Here is a 15,627-nt window from a genome sequence, read left to right on the forward strand (position 1 = left end):
TTTCTACTATTCATGGGGGAAATAAAAAATTAAAAACTTCTACTGACTTGAAAATAAGTGTTCCAATTTCAATAACCAGTTTCCACAGCTCCATACGGTTCCAAAATTTCTTTGTGTCATAATATCTTAGATTAGCAAAGAGATACGTGAAGATTTCATCTGTATACATAAACAGTAGCATCTTCCATTGGAAAAAAAAAAAACATTCGTCAATAAAAATAATGCTAAAATATAATTAAAAATTTGAAAACAAGGGCTGGAGTGATAGTACAGAGGTAAGGTGTTTTTGCCTTGCCTGCAGCCAACCAGGACAGACCTGGATTCGATCCCCAGCATCCCATCTGGTCCCCTGAGCCTGCCAGGAGCAATTTCTGAATTCAGAGCCAGGAATAACCCCTGAGTGCTGCTGTGTGTGGCCCAACAAACAAAAAGAATTGGAAATAAAGTAAAAAAAGCATTCCTGTTTAAACTCTACCAATCCAAACACTAACGCAAATCATAGATATGTGAGTAGCATGCACATTCTAAAAAAAGAGGGGGTTTTTATGGCTGTAGAACAGGGGTCTGAAACTCGCAGCCCGAGGGCCATTTGCAGCCCTCCGTACAACATTTTGTGGCCCGCGGCTGGCCTTCAAATATCGCAATATTCGCGATTATTCGCTTACCGAATAATCGCAATAAAAATCGCATTAGTAAGAAAAAAAATCACATTAAACATTCGCATACCCCGAGCAGTTCCGTCAAATGTTTAATGCGACTTTTTGCGATTTTTTTTCTTACTAATGCGATTCTTTATTGCGAATATTGGGCAAGCGAAATCCCTTATGCGACCCTGCCTCACCCTGACTTTGCCTCCTGCGGTCCCCAGGTAAATTGAGTTTGAGACCTCTACTCTAGAGAGAGTACAAGTAGGGCTTATTCCTGCACACTATAGACTTGGGTTTGATTTCCAGCACCCCATGTTGTCTCCCAGGCTTGGCTCTTAAGAGTGAACCCTGACGGACCACAGTGGTGGTGCAGCTATAGGGCATTTGCTTTCCACATAGTTAACCTAGGAAGGACCCGCAGTCGCAATTCGATCCACCAGCAACCCATATAGTCCGCCAGGCCAGGAGTGATTTCTGAGCACATAGCCAGAAGTAACCACTGAGCGTCACAGAGTATGGCCCAACATCCCCCCCACCAAAAAAAAAAAGTGAACTCTGAGCCCAGAGTCAGGAGTAAGACCAGATAACAGTCAAATGTGACCAAATAACAACAACAAAAAATTGTTAAAGTTATGTTTCTATACATGTTGTCTTATCTGCATCTCTGCATTCCAGTTGTAAAAATGTGACTCAGGTAAGACCCACAAATAACACCATCAGCAGCATCTTTTAGAACCACTATATTGGGGCCGGGCGGTGGCGCTGGAGGTAAGGTGCCTGCCTTACAAGAGCTAGCCAAGGAACGGACAGCGGTTCGATCCCCCGGCGTCCCATATGGTTCGCCCAAGCCAGGGGCGATTTCTGAGCACATAGCCAGGAGTAACCCCTGAGCGTCAAACGGGTGTGGCCCAAAAACCAAAAAAAAAAAAAAAAATAGAACCACTATACAAATCAGATGAGCACATTTTTTATTAAATTACTTAAACTTATAATTAAGAAGATATCTCCCCCCCTTATAAAGAATACAATAAGAAAGAGATGACTCAAAGACCTAAGAGCATATGCTTTGCATGCAAGTGGTCTAGATTGATTACTGAGCACTGATGGAAAAATACCTTGATCAGAACAACTCCTGTAGCCCAGAAAACAAACATCGTTCTAATTCTAGTGAAATACAAACACAAAGCTTTCATGAGTAGCTAATTATTTCTTCTCTATCAAGGCAAAAGGATCTATCAATACATATGTTCATTCAAGATTTGTTTTATTAACGTGATACCAGAACTCTCCTGAGACACAACAGCACTGAGAATATATATAAAAAATGTTCGTTCTTTAAAATAGGACGTTGCTTTTTCTTTAAGAACAAAGAGATGCTTGTTTAAGGACAGGAAAAGCCAGAGATCACTCCAGGGGTTATATATAGAAGTTGCTAAGCAACATTGGGGCCTTACATGAGTTGTGTTTCAAGCCAGTAGCAACAGAAGCATTATCACGAATGTCCTGGCCGTATTCTCCAGAAGTGATGGTGCTCCTATCAACCAACACTGTTATGTCACCCAGCTCAGAAACACAGAAGCTATACTTGGGATTTCCAAAAGGAATGGCAAGAGAGGGAAGAGAGCATCAGCTTCATCCTCTCTGTGCTGTCTTTGCTAAGGAGATACTCAAATCAACCAGATTAACAAACTGAATCAGTTCAATGGGCAGCATACTTAATATTTATCATAAAACATGAAAGTGTAATCATTTTCTTCAGGGCCTAAATGACCTTCAAGTAGGAAGCTTTCAAATGTCACATATTATTTTTCCTTTTTGCAATAGGTATGACATGGTTGAGAACAAATAAATTCACAGCTGACTTTATATCATGTGTATGAAAGAGAAAATGATTATGTGGTGAGTGTCAAAGGAATGTTAAGCCAATAGATGGAAATTGACCAAGGGTTTGCCTGAAAATTAAGCTACATTTTATAAAGTGCTTTTAACCCAGACATGTGAAGTTTCTATATTTAAATATGTACAAAAATGTCACTTTTAATCATCTGCCATTGGCAATCATTGCAATAATATAAAGCCAAATACTTTCCATGCAAATTCTCATTTGATAAGAAACTGAACAGCCATTTTTAAACTACAGTACCAAAGATAATATGAATGTCAATATAACATAAGATTCCCAGCAAAAATAGGGGAAGAAAGTATGCAGTGTATTTTAAGCTTCTTGAAGATAAATTCATACTGAATAAATTGAAGTGACATTTGGTTTCCCATAATTCCAGCCTGTCCTCATGGCCTCCAAAATAACATTCTTAAATGCAGACTTTTTTTTATTTAACTTCAACTAACACCTACCGAGAATTGTCAAAGTAAAGATTGCTTTTTAAAGATGTTTATCTGATGAATATTTAGAGTCACATTCGGTAACATATAAAATTATCAATTAAGTTTCTAATTGCCACAGTAAATTTTTATTTATATATAGTGTAGCTATTAACTTATAAAAATTATAAAACTTTGCATTGACACAAAAGTTATAATACTGACAGAGATAAAAAAAAATATGTTAACTCTTAAAAATAAAACTTCTAAGAATGGATCTGTCTCATATATATTATGGAGACAAAAATAAACATCCAAAAGATAGCTAAATGTATTTAAAGTAATTTAAACTCTATAAAAAACTATATTTTATATGACTGATTATGAAGTTGAAATTCTATTGTTTGAAGTAAAAATGAACTATATAATGTAAAAAGGAACTGATTTTTTTCTAATTATATTAAAATTATTTCTTATTCCCCTATCCATAGCCTATTTCAACTTAGGTTGTGGAAATAATAGAATAAAATACACCCAATTTTTTTTGAAAATCAGAAAAGAGCAGTTACAAAAAGAAAAGAAAGTAAAAACGGTAAATCTGGCAAACAGTGAATTACCAATCTAGTCTAGAATTGACACCTTTAATCCTATTGAAATGTAATATAAATAGAAACATCTCTTAAATGTAATATGGGACATAAAGGAAAAAGTGACCTCTAAATTGTGCACTGCAGCAACATAGGTGCAACACTTGGTTATTCAACATAAGCCATAATATGGAAACAGTAGTCTGAGAACAAAAGGCTGGATTAAAGACAGGCAATACTATGAGGCTTTTAAAAATAAGAATAAAAACATGTAATTTGGCACTAAGGGGTTAGTTTGGAGAATATTGTACTGAGTGAAGAAAGAAGTGGGACAGAATGTTGTCTCATATATGGAATAAAAGAAACATAACAGGATATTAAAAAATGGACAAAGACAAACAAACCTGGCAAGTGGTCTGCCAGAACTGAGTTTAATATGGAGCAAGGGCATTGAAGTTCAGTGAGGTGGGGTAATGATAAAACAGTGATGAAGGAATGTGAATACTGATGGACAGTGAGGTATCAGAACATAATATACATGGTTTGCTATCATTAACATTATTGCAAATCACATGACTAAAATATTCTAATTGTAAAAATTAAAAATTATAAAAATTAAGTGTCAATAGTCAAACAGAAATGAAAATAATATTGATAAAAAGTGGGACACATCAAAGGAAACACAAAACATACTCTGCTGACCAAATGCCTTTGCTGAAAATGCAAATCTTGACTTAACATTAGGTGCTAGTAAAGATGAACTCCTTATGAATTATTTCTACCACCTATGACATTTAAGCACAAAACTTTGCAAACAATAAATATGGAAATCCAAGTAAGAGTCATCTGCAATAGTAAATGACTATTAAAACTAAATGGTTCATGCTCCAATGCGTATAAAGTGGTCCAGGTCAACCTGACAGACCCATAAGTATAAAAACTTAACATGGACTTCAAATAAATACTAATTATTACTTACATTATTCTACAAATATTAGTAGGAAAAGCAAAACCAAGGCAAGCTCACTAAATTGCTATACTACTGCTTTAGGCAGAGAGTTGAAGTTTTTATCTTTGCCCAAAAGTATTTTTCAAATCTTTATTTTTCTAAAAATAAAGATCATTTCGCTTGTTATAAAAGTATTAGAAATAGTAAATCATAAAATCAGGATAGAAACTGATTTAACTTGAGTATTTTTAAAATGTTTTCTTATTTTTTTTTTACAAAAAATGCATTAAACTCTAGAATACAATACATTTTACATGAATGTGTGCATGTAAAATAAACAAAGTAAATACCATAAATTTACTTCTCATTGGCATTTTTAATTATCAATTAAAAGATAAGGAAATCATATAAAGAAGCTACATAAATTTGTATTTCAGAGGCCTGATAGTATATATGTTTTATTAAGATATGTTCTCATGGGGCCAGAGAGATAGCACAGTGGTAAGGCATTTGCCTTGCATACAGAAGGACAGTGGTTCGAATCCCGGCATCCCATATGGTCCCCTACTGCCAGGGGCAATTTCTGAGCATAGAGCCAGGAGTAATTCCTGAATGCCTCCAAGTGTGAGCCAAAAAAAAAAAAAAAAGATATGTTCCCACTTCTCAAATTTGTGTGCAGTTCTTTTTCTTCCTTTATTTAAACATCAGTCATCTGAGAAAAGAAGTAAGTTATTGATTTAGAAGTGATAAACCCTTTACACTGACTGTATAGAAAGAGGAGGTACAGTAAATGCACCCCATATACACCTCAGCCCAGGTCCTATGCCTGGTCTGTATTGTGAATGAGGGGACATGGGAAAAAAAAGTGATAAACCAATACTTGAATGTTATACTCTGGTACATTTTACAGGATTATCAGCTTAAAACACAGAGTTTATCATCCATTAATGAGAATATGTGATCATACTATGTCATTTAGAATACTCTTCATCATATTTAAAACATGACAACCCAAGATGATATATCTCAACTAGTCAGATGATTAAATTTTACATTAGCCTAAATTAATCTGCATATTCCAGAATTACGGAACCAATATAGGAATCTATACCATAATAAATTACTGTCTCAAGTAGTTATGGTTACTTAAAAAAAGAAACTGTAGAGACAGAAGTGCCAATGGTTTTAGCTCCAGTTCAAGGAGACTACATATATATGTACATACATATATTAAAATATATACCCACTTCTTCATGTGCTCATGGAGTATTCCTGGTGATGGTCTGGGTAAAATAAAATGTGCCAATGACAGAATCCAAGTAAGTCACATACTAGACAAATTTCCTACCAATTGTATTATAACTAATTGCTGGTGTAAATTTTAGCGCCATTCCAAATATAAAAGGAGAAGAACACCAATGTTTGTCTCGAAGACAGTTAAAGTGGAAAAATGAGAATTTAGTCTTCCTTACTCCATGCCTTTCTGCTCTTCATGTGTTCAATGGATTAAAATTGGCCTGCTAACACTGACAATGGCAATCTTCTTTACTCAATTACCAATTCAAATGCTAACCTCACTCCAAAATACTAGAAGACTACTGAGTCAAATATGTGGGCAACCATGTATTTGTGGCTTAATCAAGTTCATACAAAACTTAGCAATCAAAGGATGGAGTACTTTAAAAGAGAGATAAACAATCCACATTACTGTGCCAGAAAGATAAAGAGAGAACACCCATGACAGCTTTCTTCCATGTTACTGAAGAGAAGAGAGTGTCAGTTCAGTACCTGACAAGTCATATGACTCCTCCCCAGACCCATCCTAGCATAATCAATGAATGTATAGTCAGGAGTAAAACTTGGGCAGTGCCAGATAAGACATCAAAAACAAGCAAGGAAGAAGGAAGAGGAGGAGGAGGGGGTAGAGGAGGAGAATCAGGAGGACCAAGAAGAGGAGGAGGAGAAAGAGAAGGCAGAGGAAAAGGGAAAGGAGAAAGACAAGAAGAAGGAGGAGGGGGAGGAGACAGAAGAGAAGGAAGAAGAGAAGAAGAAAGAAGAGGAAGAGGAGGAGGAGGGAAGGAGGAGAAAATGAAGAGAAGAGGAAGGAGGAGCAGGAAGAAGAGGGGGAAGTGGAGGAAAAGAGGAGGAAGAAGAGGAGGATGAAGAGAGGAAGAAGCAGAGGAGGAGGAAGAGGAGAAGGATGTGGAAGAGAAGGAGAAGAAAATATAAGAAATTGGCATTTCTCTGACCAACAAATGTGAAAGTGTTCCTCTTTCCCTACAAGCTGCAGGCCACCTACATCTGACTTCTTTATTACTTGGAACAGTGAAAAAAAATCATGGCATACCAGATACGAGACAGACCCTTTAAAAACAAAATACAGTCACTCAGTTTAGATTTACTTTAGTTCATAGTTGTTCTCCAAGATCCATGAAATCAGACAATCAAAAGAGAATGTCACCAAATCTACTGTTGCAGCATACAATTCTTTAAAGAAGGCCCACTCACAACTTTTTTTTTTGTTTGTTTTTGGTTTTTGGTTTTTGGGCCACACCCGGCGGTGCTCAGGGGTTACTCCTGGCTGTCTGCTCCTGGAAGGCACGGAGGACCATATGGGACACCGGGATTCGAACCAACCACCTTTGGTCCTGGATCGGCTGCTTGCAAGGCAGGGCGACATTTTCAAGGACTTTAATGATGTAGTACACTTATGTTTTATTTTTCTTTTGTTAATAATAAGCAGTGGCTTACACCTGCTCCTTCTTCAATAGTCTCAGGGTTAAAACTCCCATTACCTCTAGCAACTGTGCATTCATAAAATTGAAAAGTAACAAGATTAGTCTGACAAATCACTGGATGCCTACAGTGACATCTGATATGCCTTTCTGGCATTTATATGCCCAGAACTAATTCAGAACCTGTTTTTACTAATTGTTGACAGTCTTTCTCCAGGTAAAAGAAGGTCCCTTTGGAAAAGACTTGAAGGATTTAAAGTATATACCTGTGGTAGTGGTTTATGTCCTTTCTCGGGGGAAATCAGACACTTCTTTTTAATCAGCAGTTGTTCTCCTACCTTAATAACACAGTCAAATTTCAACTCAACATATCTACACTTTCTTCAGTCATATATACAAGTAAAAATTTAGTAATTTGCCACAGTGTTATATTCTCCCTTAAAAGTACACTATTAGCATTAGCCACACCATAGAATACTGCATTTCAAACATACTGACTCACTCCTCACAACTGAAACCTATAATGGCTTTTTACTGCTACTTTATCAATGGAAACTTAAGCACTTCCAAAGCCTTTCGCTATCACTCCAGAATCCCAGAATCCCCAAGGAAATCAGTAACTCAAGTTCACAAAAATCACAAAAAATCCCACTGAGATTCCTCAGACTGCAGTCAGCACATAGTTTCACTCCCCTCATCAATATACGACTTAATTCTTAATCAACATGTGCTTTTTAAGGAGCAAGAGTAATAGTACAGTGGACAAGATATTTGTTTTGCATATGGCTGACCAAAATTCTATTCTCAGGTCTCCAGAGCCTGTCAAGAGTGATCCCTGAGTGTAGAGCCAGGAGAAATCCTCTGAGCATAGCCTGGTGTTGTGCAAGAAACAAAAGTGCATCTCCGCAGCTCAGAATGAGCAGACTGATATGTGGATGAGAAGGCTGTACATGGCACCTGCTGTACCCATCTAATCTCTCCATGTCTCCTTTCTTCATAACCTAGAGATAATCAAGATTTCAGTCTCATTAATATTAGCTACAGTTTAGTTAATTAATCAATTGGATCTATTTTCAGATATTAAAGCAGAACATAAATATACTGTCTTAAAACAACAACATGAATAAATCTATTCATTCTGAATAAACTTTATTCATATCAGTAAATTCATCCTACTTTTTTTAGAAGTCAATCCAATATAAAAGTTTCAGGATGCAACTGACACTAATTAGCTTACTCTCTATATGCCAATCATTTTTATGTAAAGCTAGGACATGATTCAGTTATCAGCCTGAAGGAATTGAGAAGCAAATATAACATGTTGGAAACAACAGTATCCCTGTCTCCATAAAAATTATAAGTAGTAACTTATAAGGTGATATACATGATAATGTCTCAAATCAGTATGAATTTTTCTATTCACAATCATCACTCAATCTAAGTCACCATAATCAATTACTTGGAGAGTATAATTGGCTCTGAACACTTTAAAACATATATACTTATCATTCAACCAAAGAGATAATATTTAAAATGTAAGGCAGTGTAGCTTCTATAAACACATTTTATGAAAAAAATCAATTCCTAAAAGTGGAAGAAATGGATGGAAGGGACTAGAAATAGCAAGGCCAGTTTCAAACTGAAACAATGATGTTGGCAAAAAGTAGACTATTAATGCAAGAAATATTACATGGTAAGATTCAGTAGGATAAAAAAATGATGGAAAAACTTTCTTATGACCTAACAAATCTGTCCATTGGCATCTACCCAAAATACCCCAAAACATTTAAAAAACTATTTGTAAAACATTTCAGTCAAAATAAAAATTTAAAAAAAATAAATAAATAAATAAAATAAAAATTTAAAAAATGAAAAAAAATTATTTGTGGTCCTATTGATTGTCCTATTATTATCCAATATCTGAAGACAACCAGATATCTAAAATATATGATCGGATAAACAATGGTACATATACAAAATGTATTACTACTTGGCTGCGAAAAATAAATTATGCAATTTGCTGATACGGATATGGAACTAGAAGATATTGTGCTCAGTGAAATCAGGAAAAGAAGTCAAAAATAGAATGATCTCTCCTCTCTCATATGTGGGACATTAATAAATATAGGATAGGAATAACAAATGGTAAAATACAATAAAATCTGCAAAATGGTTCATAGAACAAAGTTTACCAAGGGGAAGGTTTACAAACTTGGTAAGTTTACCAAGGAAAAATGTACCTGAATGTGGACACTTTGGTGAAGGGTGTGGTGCTGAAACTTTGTATGAATGAAACCCTATAATAAAATGCATAGCACATCACATATGTGATTCAAATAAAAAATAAAATATCTGGTACAACACAGAAATATAGAATAAATTAGTATCATCCTTTCATTCTTCATAAGCTTGACTGAAGATTTCTGAAAACTGGGTAAGAAGTTAGGTGAAAAGAAATAGCTCTGAGTCTTGTCAAAAACATTATTAAAATGACTGCTTAATTGTTGGTATGACAACCATTTTTATCTGCTCAGTCCAGAGTTAGCAAAGCAAAGCATTTCTTGTTACTTCTTGTAAGAACATCTAAAATGCAATAAATGCTCTTAAAATCTTTTTTTCTTCTCATATCTTACACAAAGCTTACAAACTATTATTTTTCTCAAAAGAATTTCATTAAAATTATTTAAACTTAGCAAATAAATAGCTTAACAATTCCTTTTTATGCTACCCAATGAATGAATTATCCCTGCCTATGACAACACCTTTGCCTTGATTCCTCAAAATCTTGAAAGAGACAGCATAGTCATTCCAATTTAAAGGTAACAAATTGAGAGATTTGTACAGTACTTAAACTTAGAGGACTCAAAATCTGCCACCGCCTAATTTCAAGCTAGGATCTTCATTATTAAAAATTATTACACTATTGGGGCTGGAGCAGTGGTGCAAGAGGCAGGGCATTTGCCTTGCATGCACTAATCTAGGACGGACTGTGGTTTGATCCGCAGCATCCCATAGGGTCCTCTAAGCCAAGAGCAGTTTCTGAGCTCATAGCCAGGAGTAACCCCTAAGCATATAATAGGGTGTGGCCAGAAAGAAAAAAATTATTACTCTATTAAAGTATCGTCAGTCTCAGGGCTGCATTAGGAAGTGACAGCAGGCATCTAATATATAGTCCAGAAATTTTAGAAAACACACAAAATTTACTGAACATTAAATTCATCTAAAATAATTAAGAGTTCTAGGAATTAAAAAGAGTTCTAGAAAAATATGAACAGAATGTGTCCTGAAATTTGTATTGTAAAAATAATAAGACTGGAATTTAAATCGGGTTAATGCCCTAATAAGGAATCTTCCTCCAATAAATTCCACATTATCTCTCCTCCCTTTCAAAGTGGATATAAAGACAAACATCTGCAAAGGATGAGGAACCAAACCACAAATTTAATCTTCCTGCATATACTTTAATATCGTATTTTTCATCCTCCATAACTATAAGGAAAAAAAACTGTTATGACATCAATCTGTGGTGTTATGTTATTCTGTATTGAAGTTAAAAATGACTCAAGCAAGAATCAATCAACTGTTGCTGAACTTGGGGCTGGAGCTATAGAACAGTGGGTAAGGAACTTGCTTTGCATGAAGCCAACCTGGGTAAAATCCCCAACCTCCCATATAATCCCATTAGAACTGTTAGGAGTGATTCCTGAGAACAGACCCTAGGCTTAGAGTAGCTCCTAAGCATTGTTGAATCTGCCCTCAAAAGAAAAAAATCGAATAATGAGGTCCAGACCACTGCTCTTTTTTTGTTTCTGTTATTTTTTTCTTTATTTAAACTCTGTGGTTACAAAGATGTTCATACTTGATTTTTTTACTTTATTGATTAATTGATTGATTGATTGATTGATTGGTTTGTTGGCCACAACTAGTGGCACTTGGGCTACTCCTAGCTTTGCACTCAGAAATAGCCCCTGGCAGGCTCCAAAATCAAACTGGGCCCTTTCAGAGTCGGCTGCTTGCAAAGCAAATGCCCTACCACTGTGCTCTCTCTTTGACCCTAGATGTTCATACTTCTGTTTCATTCATAAAATGTACACCATGCTTTAGCAGTGTAAGCTTCCTGCCACCAATGTCCCCTCTTTCCCTCTCCCACCCCAATCCCAAAGCCTCTCTATCATTGTCATGGTAGTTGTCTTTGTGATTAGTGCTCTAACTGCACTGTACTCAGTTCCCTTTGTGACATGCTATTTGTGATAAGTATCATGAGCTGGTCATCCCAGCATTCAACTCTATTGTCATTGGATATTAGTGCCATCCTGTCTTTAATTTTATTATATCTTGAAGATGAATGAGAGTATTCTATCTCTATCCCTCTTTCTCTAGCTAATTTTACTCAGCACAACAGTTTCCACGTCCATCCATGTATAGGTAAATTTCATGTCTTAATTTTTCCTAAAAGCAGCATAGTATTCTAATGTGTAAATGTACCACAGTTTCTTTTGCCATTCATCTATTGTTGGCACTTAGATTATTTCCAGGTTCTGGCCATTATTAATAGTGCTACAATGAACATAGAAATGCAGAGGGCATTTCTTTATTGTATTTTTGTGTTTCTAGGGTATGTTCCTAGCAGTGATATTGCTAAATCATAAGGGAACTCAATTTCCAGATTTCTGAGGAATATCCACATTGTTTTCCCAAAAGGCTGAACTAAGTGGCATTCCCATCAGCAGTGAATGTGGCTTCCTTTCCCCCACGTCCATGTCAGCACTAGTTGTTCTTGTTCTTTGTGATGTGTGCCAGTCTCTGTGGTGGAAGATGATACCTTATTGTTGTTTTGATTTGCATCTCCCAGATGATTAGTGTAATGGAGTATTTTTTCATTCCAGAGATGCAAGGATAGTTTAACATAGTCAAGTCAATTAATGTAACACACCATATAAATAAAAGAAAAAAAAAACATATGATCATATCAATATATTCAGAGAATTTGATAAGATCCAGCACTCATTTATGATAAAAACTCTCAACAAGATGAGAATGGAAAGAACTTTGCAAAATATAGACAAGGTCATTTATCTCAAGCCCATGGCAAATATTACAGTCAATGGGGGAAAAACTGAAACCTTTCTTTTAAAAACTAGCACAAAACAAGGCTGACCCCTCTTGCCACTCCTACTTAACATAGGAAGTTCTTGCCAAAGCAATTAGACATGAAAAAGATATCCAGGCATTCAGATAGGAGAGGAAGAAGTCAAGCTCTCACTGTTTTCAGAAGATATGATACTATGTTTAGAAAACCCTAAAGACTCTAGCAAAAAGTTTCTATAAACATTAAATTTGTATAGCAAAGAGGCAGGCTACAAGATTTTTTTTCTCTCTCTCTTTCCTCTCATTCTCTTCCCCTTCTCACATTCATTCTTTTATCTCCTTCCCTTCCCTCTCAATTTTCTGAATCATTGAGTGTGAGAATAAGAACAGAGAGAAGAGTGAAAAAGATAAATAAGTGAGGGAATACAAATGGACTGGGAGGATTAGGATTTAGAAAGTTTTTCCAGAAAATAGTGCATATTAAATAGTAAACCCCATCTGGCTATGTCCTAGATTGTAACTGCATCTTAAATAAAAATTAAAATAAAATAAGTCATAATGCCATTAATAAAAAGAAAACTACATTCTTTCAAAATTATCTTTTATACAAATTTTAATATTTATCACTGTAATTTTAAACATAAACTTTCTGTTAATGACTGCATGGTTGTTAATGTAAGATAATTAGTAGTATTACAAAGATGAGAAACAATTCAACAACATTTTTTTTAAGTCAAAGTAAAAGTATTCAGACTGGAGTGAATCATGATGTGATAAATGCTTGGTAGTGTTTAAAAGTGTAAATTCTTTTTTAAGCTTTTCCACTCCACTTGAGAAAGAGCAGTGACAAAATTCCCAAATGTCAACACAGATGGAAGTTGAGAGGAACAGCAATAAAATTTCAAATGCAAACTGAAGTCTAAAATAGAATTAATCTTCCATTCTCCTCTTTAACACTACAATAACTATCCACAAAGAGGGAAAATCCCCATTTTTCCCATTTTTGTATACAAGGAGTGGTAAATATTTTACTCTGACTGGGAAAAGACATAAAAAAAAATCCCTCTTACTCTCACACAAATACACATATCGAGACATGATATACACAAATGTATAGCAGATGTATAGCACAGTCAGGAAGTTTCTACAGCAGTGTAGAAAACTGTTATAACAAACAATAAGGTCTATCTTTTGTGCAGAAGAGAAAAAATAAAAGCCCTTAAAAACTGTTGTAGTCAAGTAGAATTGGAATTATCAATTTCCTAATAAAGTGAGTGATTTGGAAAACCAGTGCAAGCCAATTACACAAGCATGCATAAGGAAAGAACAGAAACTTGATCCTAATTTTACTTTTCTTTTCAATAAGCCCAAAATACACATTAATTCACACTGCATAATGAAGTGCTAATGATACTTGCAACATATAGAAACATGAAGGTCTTACAGACATAACCAAATCTAATACTACCTAAATCACACAACAGTTAATATCAACCTGTTCTGAATATTCGTCTCTCTTTCACAAAAAAAATTCAACACTCCTTAAAAAACACCTACTCCAGGTTAACAAAAAATACTCCAAAATCTGGTATTCAATTTTCCCTGGAGAGAACCTGCACCATGTCTCAAATGTGTTTTATTAAATCTTTCTGCTTTTATCAGCATGCTCTCTTGTCGTGAATTGATGTCCATCGAGAGACCAAGAAAAAATATCAGATAAGATCACTCTAACTTCCTTTTTATCAACAAAGAGTAAGAACTAAGTCTTGTCTGAGATCCATAACTTCCCAAATATAGGAGTTGGGGGATTCCACTTCAAGATATGTAAGTTAAGGAGAATAATGACACTTCAGTAGACCCAGAAATTAACACTTAAGAGATGCTTAAGAACCTCAAACTAAGTGAGACAGCAATAATGCTGCAATAATGCTGAATAATGTAGCTTCTATGGTCCATACCTTTCACATGCCTATGTGGCTGGTCCCCAGAATCCCATAGACAATTTCTAGAGTACTGTCATTCCTGAGTGCAATGTCAGGAGTAAGCCCTAAGCACTGCTGGGCATGGTCTAAAAACTTAAAATCTAGCCTAAACCATGATAAATCAAAATGGCAAGTAAGGAAATCTGCTTTATTCACCTTTAAGAAGGCACACTGAAAAAAAAAATTGCTACCCTTTAAAACTAAAATCTCTTTTATTTATTTTTAAATCAGTAAATATAAGTTTCTTTTATTTTAAATTATCTTTATGTAAACACCGTGATTACAAATATGACTGTAGTTGTATGATTACAGTCATTGTAAAGAACACCCCCCTTCACCAGTGCAACATTCCCACCACCAATGTCCCAAATCTAACTCCTCCCCACCACACTCACACCTATGTTCTAGACAGGCTTCTACTACCCTCAATCATTCACATTGTTATGATAGTTCTCAGTGTAGTTATTTCTCTCACAATACTCATCACTCTTTGTGGTGAGCTTCATGTAGTCATCTGGATCTTCCAGCCCTCTTCTTTTTGTCTCTGGGAATTAATGCAAAAAAATTGAACTTAGACCCCCAGCTAACACCATGTACAAAGGTAAAATCCAAATGGATTAAAGACCTTGTTATCAAACCTCAAACCATAAGTTATATAGAACAACATGTAGGTAAAACACTCCATGACATTAAGTCTAAAAACATCTTTAAGGAGGAAACAGCACTCTCCAAACAAGTGGAAGCAGAGATAAACAGATGGGACTATATAATACAGTTTCTTGACTGGATATGAATATAATGTAATTGTGTAGATAATTTTAATAATTCAGGTGGAAATTTAAAAGTCCATTAAGAAAACCATGTCTGAGGGGCCGAAGCGGTGGCGCAAGGGGTAAGGCATGTGCCTTGCCTGCACTAGACTAGGACAGACTGCGGTTCAATCCCCCACGGTCCCATATGGTCCCCCAAGCCAGGAGTGATTTCTGAGTGCATAGCAAGAAGTAACCTCTGCGCATCACTGGGTGTGGCCCAAAAACAAAAACAAAAGAAAAAGAAAAAAAAAAGAAAAGAAAACTAAGTCTGGACCATAGCAATATAATAGCAGAGCTGGTAGGACAATTGGCTTGCATGTGGTAGACCCAGGTTCAATCCTTGACATTCCACATTGTTCCTCAAGCGGACCATAAGCAGTAAACACTGAGCACCACTGGATGTGACCCAAAAGTAAAAACAAACAAAAAAAAATAAACTTCCAACATTTTATGAACTAGAGAGATAGCACAGCAGGTCGAATATTTACTTTGCCTGAGGCTGACC

At 35.5% G+C, this 15,627-nt stretch overlaps 1 protein-coding gene and 1 pseudogene across 1 annotated transcript in view; one reads left to right on the forward strand and one right to left on the reverse strand.

Annotated features, from left to right (window-relative positions):
- Nucleotides 1-15,627, reverse strand: part of GBE1 (1,4-alpha-glucan branching enzyme 1) — a 320,203-nt gene that overhangs the window by 285,631 nt on the left and 18,945 nt on the right. The window lies entirely within an intron of this gene.
- On the forward strand, nucleotides 5,254-5,361 carry LOC126026417 (uncharacterized; annotated as a pseudogene).

Source organism: Suncus etruscus, chromosome 13, assembly GCF_024139225.1.
Source record: "Suncus etruscus isolate mSunEtr1 chromosome 13, mSunEtr1.pri.cur, whole genome shotgun sequence".
Taxonomy (NCBI): domain Eukaryota; kingdom Metazoa; phylum Chordata; class Mammalia; order Eulipotyphla; family Soricidae; genus Suncus; species Suncus etruscus.